Source organism: Apodemus sylvaticus, chromosome 6 (assembly GCF_947179515.1).
Source record: "Apodemus sylvaticus chromosome 6, mApoSyl1.1, whole genome shotgun sequence".
In the NCBI taxonomy this organism is placed as follows: Eukaryota; Metazoa; Chordata; class Mammalia; order Rodentia; family Muridae; genus Apodemus; species Apodemus sylvaticus.
The window spans coordinates 20,212,373-20,223,898 of NC_067477.1; the positions used below are offsets into that span (position 1 = coordinate 20,212,373).

The following is an 11,526-nucleotide window of genomic DNA, read 5'->3' on the forward strand; positions in this document are numbered from 1 at the left end:
TGGTCTACAGAGCGAATTTCAGGCTAGCCAGGGCAACACAAAGAAACCCTGTCTTGGAAACAAAACAAAACAAAGCAATAAATAAGATGGAAAACAATTAATGAAGACACCCATGGCCAGCTTCTGGTCTCCTCCACATGCAAGAGCACATTGGTGCACACATACTAGAGTACAAGATGCATATACATGAACATGTATACAGACTCATGCTCACATAAAAGAAGACACAAGCAAAGAAAGCATCTGTCTCTGTGGTGTGGGGAAAGGACTGTGATTGAGTTTGAACCCACAGGGGTTTCCGAGGAGCTGATGCTATTTTACTTTTGAGCCACGTTGTGAATAGGTGGGGTGACCATGCATGCTGCTGGACATATGTAGTTTACATGGGTTTAGACAGAGGATCTCCAGTACTGGCTGAACTTGAACTCAGAATCCTTCATCCTCAGCTGACAATAGAGGCATACATCACCACGCTCCAGCGACTTGCTGATGTTTAAATCACAGCTCTCATCTTAAAGAGCGTAGGAGATAGCTCTTCCTGGAGCCATTTTGAATGACCATGGTCTGGGAACATAGATTTTAGATTTCCCTAAATTCACCTTCCAAGTAGAAGCAGTTTCACAGGGTTTTTACAGTTTAACAGAAAAAGAAAACCACAAATCAAGGCAAGTTTTAATACATTGGTGTGTACATCGGAGAGATAGCTAGGAGGAAATGGAGAGAGATATTCTGTAGGCCTAAGATGGAGTCTGATGTCAGGTTTAGGTCTTGGATCAGCAGAAGCTGGTATTCTGCTAAGTTAATAGCTTCTGAGAGCTATTACTACTACTACTACTACTACTACTACTACTACTACAAGGCATGACTATTCCAGAAGCTAAAACTGACCCAAGATAAAGTAATTAGCCTCTGAACCTGCAGAATCCCAATCTCTCTACTGTGCTGAAATTCCAGTTGGTCCATCAGTCTCTGCAGACACAGACTCCTTCCCAAAATTCCAGTTGGTCCATCAATCTCTGCAGACACAGACTCCTTCCAGGAGTTTTCGTTCACAGCCAGACACTGCTTCTTTTCAGGAATTTTCATTCCCATAACAATCATACCTTATACTTTCTTCTGTGTTTTTTTTTATATTCCACAACACATATTAACACACAAACAAACCTTGGGAATTTGGTGTCATGGGTCTGGTTTCGGCTCTCACAGTCATGGCAGTACCCTGAGCTCCACAGAGACAGCACCTGGGCAAGCGAGAGCCGGATGGACACTGGGCGACTCTGTGCCTTGCCAGGGAAATCAACTAAACACCGGCAAAGGAGATCCTAAGAAGCTGAGAGGCAAAATGTCCTCATATGAATTCTTTGTGCAAACCTGCTGGGAGGAGCACAAGAAGATGCTTCTGTCAACTTCTCAGAGTTCTCCAAGAAGTGCTCAGAGAGGTGGAAGACCATGTCTGCTAAAGAAAAGGGGAAATTTGAAGATATGGCAAAGGCTGACAAAACTCGTTATGAAAGAGAAGTGAAAACCTACATCCCCCTCAAAGGGGAGACCAAACAGAAGTTCAAGGACCCCTGTGCACCCAAGGGGCCTCCTTCGCCTGCTTCTCCTTCTGTTCTGAGCACTGCCCCAAAATCAAAGGCAAGCTACCTGGTTTATCCATTGGTGATGTTGCAAAGAAACTGGGAGAGACATGGAACAACGCTGCAGCGGCTGACAAGAGCCCTATGAGAGGAAGGCTGCCGAGCTGAAGGGGAAGGGTGAGAAGGACACTGCTGCCTGCAGAGCTAAAGGAAAACCTGGTGCAGCGAAAGATGGGGTGGTCATGGCTGAGAAGAGCAAGAAAAAGAAGGAAGAGGAAGAGGAGGAAGAGGAGGAAGAGAGGATGAAGAAGAAGATGATGATGAATAAGTTGGTTCTAGCGCAGTTTTTTCTTGTTTATAAAGCATTTAACCCCCCTATACACAACTCACTCCTTTTTTTTTTCCCCCAAGACAGGGTTTCTCTGTGTAGCCCTGGCTGTCCTGGAACTCACTCTGTAGACCAGGCTGGCCTCGAACTCAGAAATCCACCTGCCTTTGCCTCCCAAGTGCTGGGATTAAAGGTGTGCGCCACCACCACCCGGCAACTCACTCCTTTTAAAGAAAAAAATTGAAATGTAAGGCTGCGTAAGATTTGTTTTTAAACTGGACAGTGTCTTTTTTTTTTGTATAGTTAATACACTATTGAATGTGTCTTTAGATAGCACTGTCACGGTGGTATTTTCAATAGCCACTAACCTTGCCTGGTACAGTCTGGGGGTTGTAAATTGGCATGGAAATTTAAAGTAGATTCTTGTTGGTGCACAACACAAATTAGTTATAGATGGGGACAGTAGTTTGTTTTTTTTTTTCTTTTGGTTTTCTTTTGGGGTTTTATTTTTTTCATCTTCAGTTGTCTCTGATGCAGCTTATATGAAGATAATTGTTCTGTTAACTGAATACCACTCTGTAATTGCAAAATAAAAATTGTGGCTGCCTTGCTGACATTCAGAATTCTTCTAAGTAAACACAATTTTTTTTATTTAAAAAAAAATGCCTCTCAAGAAGAAGAAAACATTCAAGGATGAGGCCCAGGCAGGGTGAACTTGGTGCATTTGGATTTCAGTTAAGAAGCCAACTTGGCTGGGATAGGTGGAAGCCGACAGACAGAAAGTGGTGAGAGAAAGCCAGGAAGGTAGGTCACAGGGGCCACAGGAAGCCCGTGGCCTGGGCAGGTAAATGATTTGTAAAATTTGGATACTGCAAAATGTGGATGGCTCCTCAGATAAAGATGCCTGCAATCTAGGCTGGTGACCTGATTTAGGTCCCGAGGACCCACAGGGTAAAGGAGAGAACTAATCCCTTAGAGTTGTCCCCTGATGGTCACATACTTGGCGTAGCACCTACACACATAGAAATAAGTAAACGTAACTAAGACTTTTTAAAAGTGTGACTCTGAGGTAGAATGTCTGTCTAGCACGCACAAGGCCTTAGTGACACAAATGTTAACAAATAAACAAACACTGTGGCCGCTGCGTTGGATTTGAAGATGGCAGTGAGGTTTGCTTATGAAAGGCTATCAGGGACGAATGAAAGAAAAACAGGACAATTATTAAGCAGCTCAGATGAGTCTCCACCTCCCACTAATGTTAAAAAGTTAGTTTCTGTTTCCAGCTGGTAGATAAGCAAGTCTTGTAGGCAAATATTGGGACCAGGATTCAAACACAGATGATTCTAGGATGGGGACCCAATGCCGGGTGGTGGTGGCGCATGCCTGTAATCCCAGCACTTGGGAGGCAGAGGCAGGCGGGTTTCTGAGTTCGAGGCCAGCCTGGTCTACAGAGTGAGTTCCAGGACAGCCACGGCTACACAGAGAAACCCTGTCTCGGAAAAACCAAAAAAAAAAAAAAAAAAAAAAAAAAAAAAAAAAAATGGGGACCCAATTTTGGTTGCTCAGGTGACAAGATTTCCTCATTCTCTTTCTTACTGACTTCCTCCTCCTCCTCTTTATAATTTTTGAGACAAGGTCTCTCTATAGCCCTGTCCTAGAACTCACAGTGTAGACCATGCTAACCTAAGAGAGATCTGCCAGCCTCTGCCTCCTGAGTGCTGGGATTAAAGGTGTGTTCTACTACATCTGGCTTTGACTTTAACATTTAAAGTAAGTTGTTTTGCTAACCTGCAAAATGGAGTTAGAATCCACAATAGCTACTGGATCACATTCATGGAAAGCACTCTTTGGTCACAGTTTGGGATCTTCCTCGGAAGCTTTGGAAAGAGCCACCTCTAAATTCCCTTCGGGTGTTGACTGAATGGGTTGTAGGGCTGATGTGCCCGTTTCCACGTCAGTGGTGTTAGGGGATTCTCCTAGCTCCTTCACCAGCAAGGCGACAACAGCAAACCTCTCTGCCACCAGCCACTAAAATCTCTCCTCCTTTCAGGTGGTCACTGTCCTGCTGACCCCCCCTTGGCCACGGAACACAATCGCAGCAGCCTGGCTCATTATTGTTCCGTGGTTCTCACCCAAGTAAGAGCTATTGGAGGGCCCCAGAATACAGCCTAGCACTGAGGTAAGGAAATGCTTAATCACTGACAGAGAGCTCAGCAAACCACCCACCTTTCTGGTGTTACCACTGACACCTAACACCTGGATTATAGGCATAGGAAGCTATGCCTGTCTGTTTAATTCAATTAATATATTTTTTACTAAGCATCTATTATGTGATAATGGTTACTATTTCAGGTCTGAGGGTTTAGAAAATAAATATTGGGCCTTAGCTATCAAGCAATTTAAAGTTTGGCTATTAGCCAGAAAACTAACAAATTTATTCTCCCTGTCTATTTTCCCTCCCTCTCTCCCTCCCTCTTTCCTTTCTTCTGTCTTTCCTTCCTTCCTGTGCTGGGGATCAAAGTCAGAGCTTCACTCAAGGCAAGGACTTTTCCAGCTTTCTATATCTCCAGTCCCTCCCTCCCTTCTTTTTATATTTTTTTTAAAGTTATTTTTAAAGACAGGACCTTGTTCTAGGTTGTTCTATAACTCAACCCAGGTTGTTTCTCAAACATGTAATACTTTGCCTCATTCCTAGAGCTGGCATTACAGATATTTGCCACCAATTTAGATGCTCAGATCGTAGAACCGGGTAGGAGTCTTGATCAAGAAGAAGGGCTTCTAGGTTGTTTTAAGTCAACTGGCTCAAAACAGGTGCTCTGAGGAGGGTTCCCCTCATGACCATAGAAAACAGCTGCATGACTGGAAGGGGAAGGACATTTTGGGAACTAACTGCTGCAGACACAAAAGCTGGAGCTGAGCCAGCTGTGAAAGGCAGGAAGTGAGGTCACAAGAAGAGCCTGGGGTCAGAGGTAGTAGGGCGTTTCCCGGGAGGGATGTGACTGGGTTTGTATTGGGAATTACGACATGAAGTTTTTTTTGTTTTTTGTTTTTTGTTTTTTTGTTTTTTGGGTTTTTTGTTTTGTTTTGTTTTGTTTTTTTGTTTTTTTTGTTTTTCTTGGGTTTTTTTTTTTTTGTTGTTTTTTGTTTTTTGTTTTTTGTTTTTTTTTGGGGGGGGGGTTGAGACAGGGTTTCTCTGTATAGCCCTGGCTGGCCTGGAACTCACTCTGTACACCTGGCTGGCCTGGAACTCAGAAATTGGCCTGCCTCTGCCTCCCAAGTGCTGGGATTATAGGCGTGTGTCACCACCGCCTGGCCTTGACATGAAGTTTTGACGGTAGCAGAAGTGTGTGGTGTTACCAGCGTCAGTAGCACACATTTAAAATTGGTATAACAGGGAGGGCGTCTGGAGAGACGGCATAGCAGTTAAGAGAGCTTGCTGCTCTTCCAATAGGAGCTGAGTTCAGTTCCCAGCACCCAGGTAGGGCAGCTCACAACTCTTTCTATGAGGTTCAATGCCCTCCTCTGGCTTCCTTGGACACCTTCACACACATACATACACATATTTTTAAATCTAAGTGGAAAAAAATGGGGGGGGCGGGTAAATGGAAATTTTTTATGTTATATATAGTCAGCACAGTTTTAAAAAATAACAAGGAAGGGTAAGTAGTACGTGATCATAATAGTGATAATGGGAATTGGGAGCAAGAGGAGAAAATACAGGGGCTGGAGAGATAGCACAGTGGTTAGGAGCACTGACTTTTCTTCCAAAGGACCCAGGTTCGATTCCCAGTACCCATATGACAGCTCACAACTGTCTCTGACTCCAGTTCCAGTGGATCCAGCACCCTTATACCCACATACATGCAGACAAAACACCAGTGCACATTAAACAAAAATAAATAAAATTAGACCCATGCCCCTAATCTGCATAGTGAGTTTCTAGGACAGCCAGAGCTGCACGGTGAGACCCTGTCACAAAAAATAAAAATAAATAAAAACAGGAGAAGACACTACTGAGTTTCCAGAGTCCCCTTGGGTGTTGGCCAGGCTTAGTTTCCAGATGGCTCTCTCGATGGTTCAAAATGTGTTCACTTTGAGAGTGTTTTTTGAGTTTCACATTTACAATTATGTGCGTTTTCTCTTTCTTTTTTCTTCTTTCCTTTTTTGAGACGGGGTTTCTCTGTGTAGCCCTGGCTGTCCTGGAACTCACTCTGTAGATCAGACTGGACTCGAACTCTGAGATCTATCTGCCTCTGCCTCCCAAGAGCTGGGCTTAAAGGTGTCACAGCCAGCATGATTTATTATTATTATTATTATTAAAATGTGTGTGTGTGAGAGACACACACACACACACAGAGAGAGAGAGAGAGAGAGAGAGAGAAAGAGAGAGAGAGAGAGAGAGTAGATTCTAGCTAAGTTCAGTTAGCATCTGTATGCACATGGGTGTAGTGTTGCTTGGGCAACCTATCAAGGGCTCTAACCCTGAGGGAAACTGACTTAGAGACTAGCAGACTAGTCAAGAAAACAGGTTTATCTTGGCCTGTGGTTTGGCTTCTGACGAAAGCCTTGTGCTATCTTGGGGCACAGGGGAAGGGCAGAAGAGCTCATGTGGTAGAGATGAAGCAAGAGAGAGCTGAGGAATTCTTGTGCTGGCTCTGCTCTCAGGATCACTAACCTCCTCCCACAAGACTCAGCTCATTCCTACAGTAAGAGCATATATTCCCGTATGGCAGGTGCTATGGCCTACACAACTCTCAAAGGCCCCATAGCTCTCACAGTATTGAATTGAGAATTACGGTGCAGCACAGGAGATGCAAGGGACATATTCCAACTACAGCAGTCACCTTGTGTGTGGTGGGGAGAATTGACTTCTGGGGTCTTGAGGGCTCAGGCTAGTGCTTAATTCTATCATGCACTTGATAATTAGTTCACACAGTGCTGGAATGTGCCCTAAGGTTTTTCCATTACACATTGTCAGTCTCTGTTTGTGCTTCTAAAGCAGAAGGCCACTGTTCTTTATAAACTACAGAATATTTTTTTGAAAAATTCAAAGTTATATTTATTCAGTGTATGCATCTGTGCACTATAGCAAGCTGTCAGTTGTGGCGGTCAGGGGACAACTTGTGGGAATTTGTATTCTATTTTACCTTGTGGGTCCTGGGTTTTAACTCAGATCATCATGAGCATCATCGTTAGCAGCAGGTATCTTTACTGCAGAACTGGCCTTAAACATATATTTTTTTTTGTTATTATAAAAAAATTGAAGTTTCTCTGGTTGACAGTGGTTGAAACTAGAAAGTCCAAAAGCCCTGAGCCGAAATCTGATGAGGGCTTTGTACTGTGCCACAATGGGACTAAAAATGCCACAGAGTGGGGTGTGGGGTGGAGGGGTGTGGGGTGGAGGGGGGTGGGGATGGGGAGCTGAGTATAAACTCATGCTTTCTTCAGAAGCCCACTCCCCTGCTAACCAACCCACGGCTGTACTGATGAGAGTTCTGAACTCTTCTTAAAGATGCTATGTCTCAATGCTGTCCCAAAGAAGTTAAAGAGCAGTACTGCAGCTGGCTTCGCTATGCCACAAATGCAGAACTGGAGTTCAGTGATTGTCTGAGGTTGCACAGCAGGAAGTACTAAAGCTAAAATTGAGACCCATGCAGTCTGGAACCTGAGTCCACAACTTCCAGTGCTAGGTCAGACAGAATGCGTGGCTAATTGCACGCACAAAAGCATATAGTCAGTCCTCTCTTTGAATTGGTGGGTCTAAACAGGGTGGTGGTGGTGGTGGTGGTAGTGGTGGGGTGTTCCTCTCCCAGACAGTTTTTGGTAGCATATGTAGACATTTTTTTCATTGGTTTGTCATAACTTTCGGGAGGGGCGCTAGCTACACCAGGTGGTTAGAGCCCAGGCAAAGCATCCTCTAGAGCACAGGACAGCTTTCCCTAAAACAAAGAATCGCATGCCCCAAACGTCTATGGTGCCGAGGAAGAGAAACTGATCTCAGTCTAACCCATAGCTTTCATACTTTGCCCAACTCCTGCTGCTGTATCTTTTTGTTGTTTTTTAAATATTCTTTTTTTTAAAAAATTGTCTTTATTTATTTATTTATGTGAGTAAACTGTAGCTGTCTTCAGACACTCCAGAAGAGGGCAGCAGATCTTATTACAGATGGTTGTGAGCCACCATGTGGTTGCTGGGAACTCAGGACCTCTGGAAGAACACAGTGCTCTTAACCACTGAACCATCTCTCCAGCCCCCTTGTTGTTTGTTTTTTGAGACAGGGTCTTTTTATGTACTCTGGACTGTTGTGGAATTCGCTGTGTAGTAGTAGGCTGGCCTTGAACTCTTTAGAGATCTGCTCGCTTCTGGTTCTGTATAATCTCAATCTCTTACTCAATAAAAAAACTTATTCTGAACGGCCCTCTGTGCTGGTTCTTCTGGTGAGTCACGAGGCTGCCACACTCTGACATCACATCTTCACATTTGACCTCACTAACCTCTAACCCTGAGAAGGTAGCTGGAGCCATAGCAGGACTTTTCTGGCAGGAGTTCTACTGGGATGGACCCTATGTTCTGCAGGGAGCCTGGTGCCAGCCTGCTTCTGGGGACTGTGTTGGTACGTGCTTGAGCCAGTCGTGTTTTCCATTGGCTCAACACGTATCATGGCTGCCATATCATGAGCAGACACTAGAGTGAAGACAGTTGCCAAGGTCTCCCATTCCTCTTCCCTCTCTCCCTCCTTCCTTCCATCCCTCCCTCCTTTTCCTTTTTTCCTTTCCTTCCCTTATTTCTTTATTTTTTGAGACAGGGTTTCATTATGTAGCCCAGGCTGGCCTTGAACTCAAGGCAATCCCCCTGCCTCAGTCTCACAGGCATTGGGATTTACAGGTGTATTGTTTTTCTCATTAGAATTTTTAAGTTATGGGGTGGGCAGAGGTGATGCACTCCTTTAATTCCACCCAGCACTCTGGAGGTAGAGGATGCGGAATCTCTGAGTTCAAGGCCAGTCTAGTCTACAGAGAAAGTTCCAGAACATCCAGGTCTACACAGGGAGACGCTGTCTCAGAAAAGAAGAAACGGAAAAAAAAAAAAAGAGTGTTACACCCACTGCCCAAGGGATCACTGAACCTTATATTTATGGGACACTTAGCTGCTGTCAAGTGTGAGGAAACCTGAGAAGAAGAGCTAGTTCAGGACTTGAAGCTTGTAGAGGGTGTGGGGTTGAAATCTGAATCCAGATAACTTGAAAGCCAAACTCCTCTGTGTTCCCAGGCCTGGGGTCAGATCTCTCTGATATCACCTTGCAGGTCTCCTGGGCTCCTTGGTCATCACCCTGGCAACCCCCAGCTGCTTCTCCTATTGGGTATCCACTTATAGTGTGTTCTCTTCTGGTCTACTCAACTCAACTATTGCTGAGGGAGGGCCAAGGGGCTGTCCCAGACCCTTCGTCTGAACATATCAAGCCACAGGCCACAATTTCCCTTTCATTATTAAGGCCTAACTGTCAAAGCTCACCATTTATTCTGGGTGAAATAGGGAGTGGTTAAGGATACACTTCTTTATCTTCGACTGGACAGTGAACGCCCAAGGGGAAGAAGTAAAATAGTATTTATCTCAATACCTGGCTACATGTGCCACTTAAAGGGGCCTGGTAAATACGTTCAGTAAGTCGATGAATGTGCTTCAAATACTCATGGTGGAAGACCTAAAGGCATGTTTCGTCATAGGGTCTTGACTTGAAGCCCAAGGTCACCTCAAGCTGTGACCTTAGGTCATGAGGCTGTATGTTTAGGTAAACATATGGCAAATGTTTCCTTCCAAGTATCCGTTGTTATCTTCATTTTGCTGCCCTTACAGTCTCTCACAACTAATCAACTCTCCTTGTCTGCAAAAATGGCCAGAGATAATACTAAGCTGGCAGATGTGGCTGTGATCTTATTAACCGAGATAGGGAGCGGGCCTGCTGTGGGTTGCCAGGCCTAAGACTTGGTTCGGGGGAGGGGGAATGATTCAGGGATGGGGGAAAATAGCTCAAAGTGTGACAAACTAGTGTGACCATTAGGGAGAAAGACACAGCTGGTCTCCTGGATTCACTGGCCAGCAGTCTGGCTTGATTAGTAAGCCCCAGGCCAAATGAAATACCCTGTTTTACAAAACATGGTGGATCTGGGCGCATTGAAGCTTGTCTTTAATCCCAGTACTACAGAGGGAGAGGCACGAGAATCTCTCTGAGTTTAAGGGCTGGCTGGTCTATATATTGTGTTTCAGGATAGCCAGGGCTACATAGAGACCCTGTTAAAAAACAAACAAACAAACAAACCAAAGCACACAGAGACAAGACCAAGGGGGATGGCTCCTGAGGTTACTGTACAGATGGCTGTGGTTGCTGGGAATTGAACTCAGGACCCCAGCTTGCTCCAGCCCCTCTCGCTCAGGCCCGAAGATTTATTTATTATTATATGTAAGTACACTGTAGCTGTCTTCAGACACACCAGAAGAGGGCGTCAGATGAGTTACAGATGAGTTACAGATGAGTTGTGAACCACCATGTGATTGCTGAGGTTTGAACTCAGGACCTTTGAAAGAACAATCAGTGTTCTTAACTGCTGAGCCATCTCTCCAGCCCTGGGCCTCTACATTCATATGCATACATATATATGTATAAGCACTCACAGGTACATGAGTATACACACACGCACACACACACACACACACACACACACAGAGAGAGAGAGAGAGAGAGAGAGAGAGAGAGAGAGAGAGAGAGAGAGAGAGAGAGAGAGACCAAAGTAAAAGCCCCAGAAGCCGGGCAGTAGTGGCACACGCCTGTAATCCCAGCACTCTGGGAGGTAGAGGCAGGCGGATTTCTGAGTTCGAGGCCAGCCTGGTCTACAGAGTGAGTTCCAGAACAACCAGGGCTATACAGAGAAACCCTGTCTCGAAAAAAACCAAATCCAAAAAACAAAAAACAAAAAAACAAAAAGCCCCGGAAGTTGGCCCTGTTTTGGGTGCTGGTATAGTCATGAACTCTGTCACGACATCTCCATCCAGTTCAATTCACTGAGCACCAGCTTAGGGCTCTTGCATATAGAGTATTTTATTTCCAATCCAGCTCACTGTGACACCCAACACTTAACTTAGGGCATGACAGGACATTAGGATGTTAGGATTCAGGAACCCGACTGCTAAATTTCTCTTCCGCCACTGAAAGTGTTTTTGGAGCCTGAAAAAAATTAAGCTCCTTGATTTTTGTCAGATGTCCTGTCTGCAAAGTTGGGGTGGCCATCTGTCTCTGGAGGTTGGGGGTGGGGTGGGTGTTGTGATCATAGGCCAAGGCAGACCAACAAAATACAAACAGTCCTTTGTTGTGGACTACGGGGCAGTATCAGTCAGTCCAGTGTGCTGACAAGTCTGGAGACCAGTTAGTTTGCACGACTTCTCACTCACTGTCCCTAGAGTCCCCAGGCATCTACGTGCTCAAGCACAGCTCATTGAGAAGTCGTAGCCCCAACCTCTGAACCACAGACCTTAGAGCTCCGCCCACAGGACCCTGAAGCCCCGCCCACACACGCTCGGATTCGTTGTCTTTCTGGCTCGCCGGCCTCAGTCTCAGCTTTTATT

The 11,526-nt window shown here is 45.1% G+C and overlaps 1 pseudogene; it reads left to right on the top strand.

Annotated features, from left to right (window-relative positions):
- The first annotated feature begins 742 nt into the window (after positions 1-742).
- Positions 743-1,908, top strand: LOC127687875 (high mobility group protein B1-like; annotated as a pseudogene).
- Positions 1,909-11,526: the final 9,618 nt, after the last annotated feature.